This window comes from Mus caroli, chromosome 5, assembly GCF_900094665.2.
Source record: "Mus caroli chromosome 5, CAROLI_EIJ_v1.1, whole genome shotgun sequence".
Lineage (NCBI taxonomy): Eukaryota > Metazoa > Chordata > Mammalia > Rodentia > Muridae > Mus > Mus caroli.
The window spans coordinates 29,463,281-29,472,752 of record NC_034574.1 but is presented as its reverse complement, the minus strand read 5'-3'; the positions used below and the strand labels follow the sequence as shown (position 1 = coordinate 29,472,752).

Sequence of the window (9,472 nt, the reverse complement as noted above, 5' to 3'; positions counted from 1 at the left end):
TTCACCCCAGCCTGGGCACTACCCAGCACTTCACCCCAGCCTGGGCACTACCCAGCACTTCACCCCAGCCTGGGCACTACCCAGCATTTCACCCCAGCCTGGGCACTAGCCAGCACTTCACCCCAGCCTGGGCACTAGCCAGCACTTCACCCAGTGAGCTCCAGGGTCCAGAGTCACCAAGCCTGGCCTTCATTCTTAGCCATGGTTTCCTGTGAATGTTCTGACCCCTGTCTACCCTGCCACAGGTAAGGCCCGTTCAGGCTGCATCAGCTGATCTGCCAGCTCTGCCCATCCTCCATGTTACCCTCAGCTCTGTTTTAATCCCATGGCTCTCCCCACTTTCCCACCCCCAAATATTGCTATTTTTAAGTTGCTCCAAATTGTTTAATTTTTATTCTCTGGGTTTATTTTATCCCTTAATCTTTTGGATTTTGTTACCTTTTATTGCTTAAGTCTTTGTTATGTATTTTCTACAGTAGTGTGGTTACACATACGCATGCACACACACTGGGCAAGTGTTCCACCACTCAGGTATACCTCCAAGCCCCCTCTTGGTGATGCAAGGTCTTGCTATGTTGCCCAGATGGTCCTGAACTTGAGACACTAGTCTGAATCTGCAGCATACTCATAAAATTTTAGGTCTCCTTTTAGGCAGCACTTTGCCCTTTCATTGGGTTCCTCTTGGGGTGAGCCACGGGCCATCAAAGGTAGCACTGGTGGCAGTCTGGGCCTTCTGCTGGGGCCTCAGTAGGCAAGAGGCTGTGGAGAGCTGTTGTAACCAGGTCCAGGTCTCAGGTTGGACAGTGAGGGAGGGAAAAAGACGGACCAGGGGGAAGGAACTAGGGGACACACAGGAAGATCTGTGGAGAGGGACCAAAAGCAGGAAGGAGGTTCAGGCCAGACCCAGGCTTGCGGAACTGAGAACTGGTTGTTCCTCCTCAGCCAGGAACCCAGGGCCTCAAAGGCCTGGTGGTGGACACCATGACTCACGGCCTACAGCTGGATCCTGTCCCCATCCTTCAGCATGGTTCCACAGAGTGCTCAGCTGACCTGAACATCCCCAGGCACCCTCACACTACCCCATTGTTTGGAGGCCCGGGCCTGGCCTTCTTTCAAAAGTCTGGTCTAGACATTGACAGCCAGAAGAGACCAGGCAGGGGGAAGGGAGAATCTTCTCTCTACCCACCCAATGGCTCAACCCTTTCCAAGGCCAGGCCTCCTGTACCTCGCCTCCTGTTTTCAGACAGCCTGTCTCAGCCACAGCACGAGGCAGCCTCAGCCACAGCACGAGGCAGCTTTTAAAGGTGACTTTAAAAGCTCAGGGTTCAAGGTCTTCATCCAGTACCATGACATCCTGGGCCCCTCTCACACTGTTCCCTGACAACCTTGAGCCACTAGCACCCACAAACTTACTCCTGGCCTTCCAGTCAGGTAATTCAGGATCAGGCTGTGGGACAATATCCTTAAGGCCCTCAGGCAGCAGGGGCAGGGAGGCTTCTGAAGATGGCAGGTCTCTGGTGGCTGTATATGTTCCGCTGTTCCCTGAGTCTGGTTCTCTAAGTCCAGCTCTCCTTCAGAGGCCTTGACCACCACAGCCTCAGATCTATGTTAACCCCAAATCCAGTGCTTTCCTATCTGGACAGACTCCCTGTTCCCATGCCTAGTGTGGCAGCATCAGGCCTTGTCACCTACCCCTTGGAGACTCCCACAGGTAACGTGGCTTCTGGTGGTCAGCAGAACCCAGGTCTATGCTTCTACGAGTCAGCCTCTCTCTCTGGCTACAGACGGTCCACAGAGGCTATAGCACAGCTCTGTCAGCGCTGCAGACACAGCCTCAGGTTAACAAGGCTGGCTCCTCCCTCTGGAGATACAGCTGTCATCAGCAGCAAAGAGAAACCCAGCAGAGAGACATGGGCTGTATGGAGAGGGGGCTGGGCCCAGCCGGAACCACTAGACCCAGTTCTTTCTAGCTTTGTTCCCTATCTGTGGGTCCCTTTATAGAGCTTTACCCCGCTTTACCCCTCCCTAGTTGCTTGACCCCAACCCCTCCATCAGCCTCCATAGGCCTGTCTTTTTATACCTACTCCTCACCAACTTCTTCAGGGGATACTGCTGCAGGGTGGAGGTTCTGAGATGGTCTTCAGACCTCAAAGAGAGCTTTTATGTTTACCTCTTCAGTCTTCCAAGACAGGCTCTTACTGTGTAGCCCCAGCTAACCTACAGCTTGCTATGTAAACCAGATTGGTCTCAGATTGGTCATCAACCTGCTTCTCCCTCCCAAGTGCTAACTAGAGGTGCGCACCATCTCAGGCCCAGCTCAGAGTGATCCTTAAAAACAGAAACCAAAGGACCATAAGGCACTTACCACTCAAGCAGGAGGACGTGAGTTCTGATCCCCAATCACCCACATAAACTGGGTAAGGCAGTGTACATCAGCAATTCCAGTACTGGAGGGTGGACAGAGACAGGTGGATTAATGAGCCCTGTTAACCAGCCAATTTACCCAAATTGGCAAGTTCCAGGTTCAGTGAGAGACCCTACCTCAAAAATACAGTGGAAAACAATTGAGAAAGAAACCCAACAACAACCTTGGTCTTCTACGTGTATGCATACATATGTGGACATGAATGTTCCGGAAGATTGGTTGGTTGGATTTTTGAAACTGGGTTTTTCTGAGAAGCCCTGGTTGTTCTGAAACTCACTCGGTAGACCAGGTTAATCTCAAACTCATGGATCTGCCTGCCTTTGCCTCCCAAGTGCTGGGATTAAAGGAATGCACCACCACTTACTGCCTTATATATGTGCACATGAAATCCCCCATACAAAATCATACACACATGTAATCATACAACATACACACACACACATACACAAATCACAGAACACAACCTCTGTGCTCACAGGACGCACATTCGCCAGAACCATTCCTTTCTCCGTGCCTCTGACCAGCAAGCTTTTCCTGCCCCAACTCCACATGGTACCTTGTGTACCATCCTTGGATATCTTGAGTAGGCTGAGGCCTATGAATCTCTTCTTGTCTCTCCAGTCCCCATCCCCAAGACAGCTGCTTTCTCGATGCCCAGTGGGAAGAACCCTGATTGTGGAAGGGGCGTCTGATGCAGAACCCAGAGGTGGGGGTAGGGGAATGTCCTTTCTCAACCCTCTTCCTTCCTAAGCAACTTCCTGTCTCCGGAGTGGGCACAGCCACCATGAACCACAGCACTTCACCCTCCTGGTCACATTTTTTGAGAAAATAGGAAGGTTGATATCAGAGATCAAACTTTCCTGAAACTGAGCTGGGGAACCCAGTGTTGACCTCTGTTCCTACTTTAAGTGTAGTGGACCCAACAGCAGACTCCATAGCTGGCAGAACCAGGGCCAGGCCCCACCTTCCTGAGCAACTATAGCTTTGGTTCTGAAAGGGACGGGCTTCAGTTCTAGAGAAGTCTGGAAAGCAGGTGATTCTAGAGGGCCCCTGCCCTATGGTTCCATCCTGGGGCAGAAGTCCCAGCCTTGGCATGTGCTAGGCTCAAAAGCTGGAATGGCGTTCCCTGCACAAAACTCACCCTCCTGGTAGAATTGGACAGACAAGCAATAGGAAGTTTGGGCAGGAATTCACAGGGAAGGGAGGCCGTCCTGAGGCACAGCTCAAAGACCAGAGACAAGTGGGTGTAGGTCAGAGATAGTGGCAACTCCAGCTTCAGGCTGAGGTCTAACTCTTAGTGCCATTAGCGCTGGTCAGTGGGCAACTCTAGAGAGCCTGACTCCAGCTACAGAGGTCCTCAGGCCCTGCATAGAGCCGGTTTCCACTGAGTTGTACTCTATATCCCAGTGCTAGCAGTGGCTGGGTTTCCCCTCACCATCACATACCTTCTAAGTGTATGTGATGAGGCTAGACCTTCCATGTCTGCCCTTTTACAGAGAGTATAAAGTGTCCAGCTCACACAGTAGGTCTATTGGAAGCATCTGCACCAACCCAGGCGCAGGAGGCCATTTGTGTGTCCCTAGAGGCTTCTGACAACAGAACATAATGGCATCAGAGGACTTGCTCCCTTCCTTGCTCTACCGTGGTCAGACCCATGCAGCTGGCCACTGATCTGCCTGCCAGGACCACGCCTCCACACTGTTTGCCTAGTCATCAGGGGGGAAAGGTCAGTGTCAACCATTTCACTCTTCCAGAAAGGGGCTCCCCTTCCTGGGTTCAAACAGGAGAAGCAGCAGCATTCAGGGCCAGTGCTGTTTCTGCTGTGCCTCGCCCTGCTCGGTACCTCCCTCTGTGTCCCTAGGGCACACTCCTTACTCTGTCAACTCAGGACTCTGCCATCAGGAAACTGCAGGTGTCAGCACATCTGAAGGATAAACCTTGCCCTGGGAAAAACACCTTCACAACCATGGTATCTCCCTGCCAGGTTAAGTATCAGCATTCGTCTTTCAACAGGAGCAGTCACAGAGAAAAGCACTATTTCATTTTAGGGCAGGGCCACATGTGGCAACTATTTTTCCTACCAGAAAAAAATTCCCTGTCTTCCTACCTGTCCTGTTTGCTGAAGCCAATAAGACCAGGTTCAGAAGAGGCTGGGTCCCTGCTGCTGAGCGGCAGATGGGAGGGGCTGTGACAGAAACCTAGAGAGTTTCATGAGAGGCCCCAGCACAACAACCCACTACTGTCTGAATGGAAACTGCCAGCCCAGGCAGCACTGTTCCAAGATGATGGGTTATGTTTGTCTCCGGTGCTCAGTGGAGAGGAAAGTGGCAAACCAACTTCAAAGCCTGGCAGAGTTCTCCACTACCTCTGCCAGCAATGCCCAACCCACCCAGCCCACAGGAACCTCCCTACTCAAGGGGGTGGACAGATAGGTTGCTGTGTATGCTGAGCTATGAAGAGGCCCACAGCTCAGGAGTAGGGCAGGGTGCAGGCAGCCAAGAAGGGACCGCTGGTGACTAAGCAGGATCATTATGTCTTTAACAAAAATTCCTTCTCAGAGAGTGTTGTGGGATGGGCTAGACACTGAGTTACAGCATCTGCCAGCAATCCTTGTCCTCCAGCCTGTGGGCCTGACCACTCCTATGGTCCAGGCTTAGCTTTGGGCCTGGTACACACAGTACACAGCTTGCATGGAATGGGTACTGGTCCAGATAACCAGCTTACTGAAGTTGAGTCTGCCAATGTCATAGATGCAGGGAATAATATGGAGTGGAAATCCTCAGCTCCCCGTCCAGCTCCCAAGTGAACTGTGAGTGCTGGTCTAGGCTTTCAAAGCAATGAAGTAAAGCTAAAACCCACCCCAGCATTCTAGGTCCCCACACCAGCCCTGGCCTCTTCCCATCTTGGTTATAAGTAGGCAGCTATGAGTGCTTGGCCATCTTCTAACCCGTCTTAGCAAGGTGGGTAGGGTCATGGGGGGGAGCCCAGGGATGGAGACAGGTGCTCTTCTAAAACCACAGAACAGCTGGGCAGTGGTGGCGCACGCCTTTAATCCCAGCACTTGGGTGGCAGAGGCAGGCGGATTTCTGAGTTTGATGCCAGCCTGGTCTACAGAGTGAGTTCCAGGACAGCCAGGGCTATACAGAGAAACCCTGTTTCAAAGAAACAACAACAACAACAAACAAATAAAACCACAGAACAGAGTATAATACCCTGAGGTCCAGGTCATAGAAACTCCCAAATTAGACATGTCTGTTCAGGGACAAGAGCAGGAATCACCAGCTCAGGTCTGAGGAGACTGCCTTGAGAGGCATCTCAGGTGAGTGCTCTCATCTGCTGGTGCTTGAAGTCTGAGGGAGTTGTCATTTAATGTCATTGAAATCCCATTAGCTAATTGTGATCTGATCCCATTTCACAGCGAAGGTGCTGAAGCCCAAAACCTCAAGTTGGATAAGGCCCAGACTGTGACTTTGTCTTGGTTCTTGTGACAAGCTCTGTGCCTTTGCTGGTCAGCCTCTGCTCTCAGAACCCAGGAAAGCAGCTTGAGCTGGCTTAACCCTGGGCCATGGGAGAGCTCAGCTCTGGCCATATAATACATATTACCAGCCTGGCAGATCCCAGGCCATGAACCACACCTTCTGCAGGCTCAGGCAGGCAGATACACTGCACCCTACTCAGTGGCCTAAAGCAAGGGTACTTGGCTGTAGGCCATGCCACCATTCCCAATGGGTGTGCAGTAAGCGTGACTCAAAGGGAAGTAGACAGCAATTCTCAGAATCAGAGTTTGGCTGTAGGGCACGAAAGTCTATGCTACCAGGGTGCCTGTTTGCCCGTAAGGCCTACTGACTTCCCTGGATCACTGAGCAAAGTGATCAAGCCAATGCTATTACTGGAAGCCAGCTAGCAAAAACCACTCAGGTATTTCTGGGACCTCTATGGCCAGCTCACATGGACCAAGGAGTTGTCCCTAAATCCTGGAGGCAGTGATTCCTTCATGGAGCAACAGAGAGTCCAATCACTTGGTGCTAGAAGCTCAGAATTCAGCGCTGGGGAAGAAGACAAACAGCAGAGGGAATGGCATCTGGGTACCTGTGATGCCCCCATCCCAAAGTCCAGCCAGCTTTCTGTTTCATTCCTACTGTCCCTGGAGTTCATGGGTTGGGGTGGGGCACCGATACAAAGCCCCAGTCCAGCCATGTGGCCCTACATCTGCACTTTGCTTTACAGAACAGAAAAGTGAGAGTTTAGAAGTATAATTTGGGGCTGGAGAGATGGCTCAGCAGTTAAGAGCACTGGCTGCTCTTCCAGAGAACTCGGGTTCAATTTCTGACATCCACATGAGAGCTCACAACTGTCTGTAACTCCAGTTCCAGGAGAATTGACACCCTCACATCGACATCCAGGCAAATCACCAGCGTACATAAAATGAATAAATCATTAAAACAAGAAGAAGTGTAATTTGCTGGGAGCCTCAGGACCCTGAATCATGGCAGGAGGCAGCAGCCTTTCTCTGGGCTGCGGGGCAGTGAGGGGGGTGGAAGTGGGCATGGAAAATTCCCACAGCTCCTATTCACTGCACACACGAGACCATCTCCAGCTCATGAATGCCCAAATAGCACTACTGGAGGACTGCAGAGGCACACTGGGGTACTCTACTCTCCGAGGAGGACTCTGAGGTACAAAGAGTCCCCTTTCCCACTCCCCAGACTTCCCCATGCTTTTACATCTGGCATACAAAGGGCATTTTGAGAATTGAACTCAGGACCTCTGGAAGAACAGTCAGTGCTCTTAACCTCTGAGCCATCTTTCTAGCCCCGAAAAGGGCATCTTGATCAATGATTTGCTATCCTCCCTGGTCTGTCTGCTCCTACGTAACAGCTTCATGCCCAGCCCAGAGAATCCCTTTCCCACAAATCTTGCCTTTCCTAGGCTCTAGGTTCCCCATCTCCTCTGCTTAGGCTGCCCACTTCCTCTGCCCAGCAGTGCTATAAAAGAGCCATATATGTCTGTGCCCAGGAAATCTGGAAGGCCATGAGCCAGCCAGATGATGGCACCGTAGGGTCTGCCAGAATCTCTGACCCTTGGTCCCCACAATGGAGCTTTAAGGACGGAACTCACACTGGTCAGTCTTTGTGAACACAGGTGTTTGCCCACAGGACCAATGCAGGCAGGAACCTGGAAGCCTGCCCTATAACCCAGGCCTCTCCAGGCCTGGCCTTGCCCACCTCAACCACAAGACAAAATGGCCTGTTGTCCCTGACTGAGCAGTACACACAGGGAAACACCCCAGCATCTGAGTGAGTATCAGCTACTCACCACTAGCAGACTGTGGGCACTCATAACCACCCCTGGGTAGAAAGTGTTTGCCACTCCTCATGTTACAGATGTAATGGAGGTTCAGCGGGAGGGAACGCCTGATGCACAGCATGTAGTTGAATTTGAACCCAAGCCCCCAGCCTGTGTTTGTGCCCTTCCATCTGCCCTTCTATGACTAAAGCAGGGCGTTTTGACTCTCTGGACCTTTTGGATTTCTGGAGGCCTACATATGCACATGCATCCATATGGGGACAAAAGGATACTGTGGGCTGACTCAGCACCCCACTTCCTCTATCCATGTGAAAAGGAAGGGTGAAGGCAGTCCTGGAGTCTACCCTCTTCCCTTCTGTCTCTCCCAGCCCAGCCTCCCCCCAAAGGCTAGTCTCCCTTTCCTCTCTTGCCAGAAGGGGCATGGGGAAGGAGGTGGACAGACCTGAGATTGACATCTTCTTGGAGCCCTCTCATGCCCCAGGAGTGGAGAGCTAAATCTGGGGCCTAAGGCTGGGCTTCCCTACCAGGAAAAGAACGCTGTGGTCTAGAGGGACCGAAGCCAGTGAGAACAACACGCACCTAGCTCACAGGGTTGACCTGAGTCTGTGTTCTCGCTCCCAGCCCAGCGCCTAGCTCCTGAACCCATTCTGTGTTGCACCATTGATCCAGCAGGTGATATTCAGAGCCCCTTCAGGTGGGATGTAGCATCCTTAATAGTCACATATTGTAACCCCCGAAGTCCCACGCTGTGCCCAGTGGGGGTGGCTTCTCTAGAGCTCTTATGGAGTCACCTGACAAAAGGCACAGAACTACCAGTGTCAAGGAATGGACAAACAGAAAGGCAGAAAGATAACAGGAGCTACGCAGGGTCATGGGAGGTGGCAGAGGGAGTTGACTCCAGCAGGACTCAATCTGTTAACAGCCAAGGCCCAGAGCCACAGAAGGGTGGAGGTGGAAACCCACATGTCCGCTAACCTACAACTCTCTGAACACTCTTCTATCTTCTCAGAGACTCACTCCTCCTCAAAAATCTCCAAACTCCCTACACCCACTCAGTCATTCACGCGTCAGTGTGAACAGCACTAACAGGTGGCTTTTCTCTTAAACTTCATGAGCCTCTGAAGGAAGAAAAGTTTGGAGGGAATGTAAGCAAATTTATCTCCCAAGTCTTTGGAAACCCCGCTAGATGTGCCCTGTAACCTGGGCCTAGCAACGGGTGCCGGAGGAGCCGGAGGGACCGGAGGGACCAGGACACTCGCCAAACCAGCCCTATCTCCTAGACTGAACGCCCAGCCCTGAGCCCAGACTGCCGCCGCCGTCCGACCTGAGAACCCCACTCCCACCTTACAGCGGGACACAGGTTCAAGGGACCCAGGCAGGTCTTTGAGACACCACTGTGCCGCGCATGTCCACGACCCGTCCCGAAACCCTTGAAGTGCCTTACCTGCCGGTTCCCAGCCCAGGGACCCTGCGTCCGGGAGGCGGATCCCTGCTCTGTTGCTCCGCTTTGCGGCCAGTTGTGCCCGCAGCCAGGCACTCCGGTGCAGGCCCCGCCTCTAATCTGGCCCCGCCTCCCAGGTTCAGGTCCCCACCCTCGCACTGCCACTCCGCCCCACCCCTGGCCCGCCTTCTCCACCCGTTCCCTCTGGCAGCTTAACACACCTTTTCTTTTCTCTTTTCTTTTCTTTTTTCTTTTCTTCTTTTCTTTTCTCTTCTTTCCTCTCCCCTCCCCTCTCCCCT

At 52.4% G+C, this 9,472-nt stretch overlaps 1 protein-coding gene across 3 annotated transcripts in view; it reads right to left on the bottom strand.

The window, feature by feature from the left end:
* Sh3bp2 (SH3 domain binding protein 2) overlaps window positions 1-9,288 on the bottom strand; it is a 38,179-nt gene extending 28,891 nt beyond the window's left edge. Inside the window, exons 1-2 of one of the 3 annotated variants that reach the window (XM_021162206.2) lie at window positions 9,177-9,245; window positions 2,366-2,447 (exon numbers count right to left, since the gene is read on the bottom strand). The gene's annotated coding sequence lies outside the window, so the exon portion shown is untranslated. Of the gene's footprint in view, window positions 1-2,365; window positions 2,448-4,532; window positions 4,792-9,176 lie in introns of those variants that run through there. The other 2 variants (XM_021162205.1, XM_029477654.1) reach the window with 2 other exon arrangements.
* Between the last annotated feature and the right edge of the window lie 184 nt (window positions 9,289-9,472).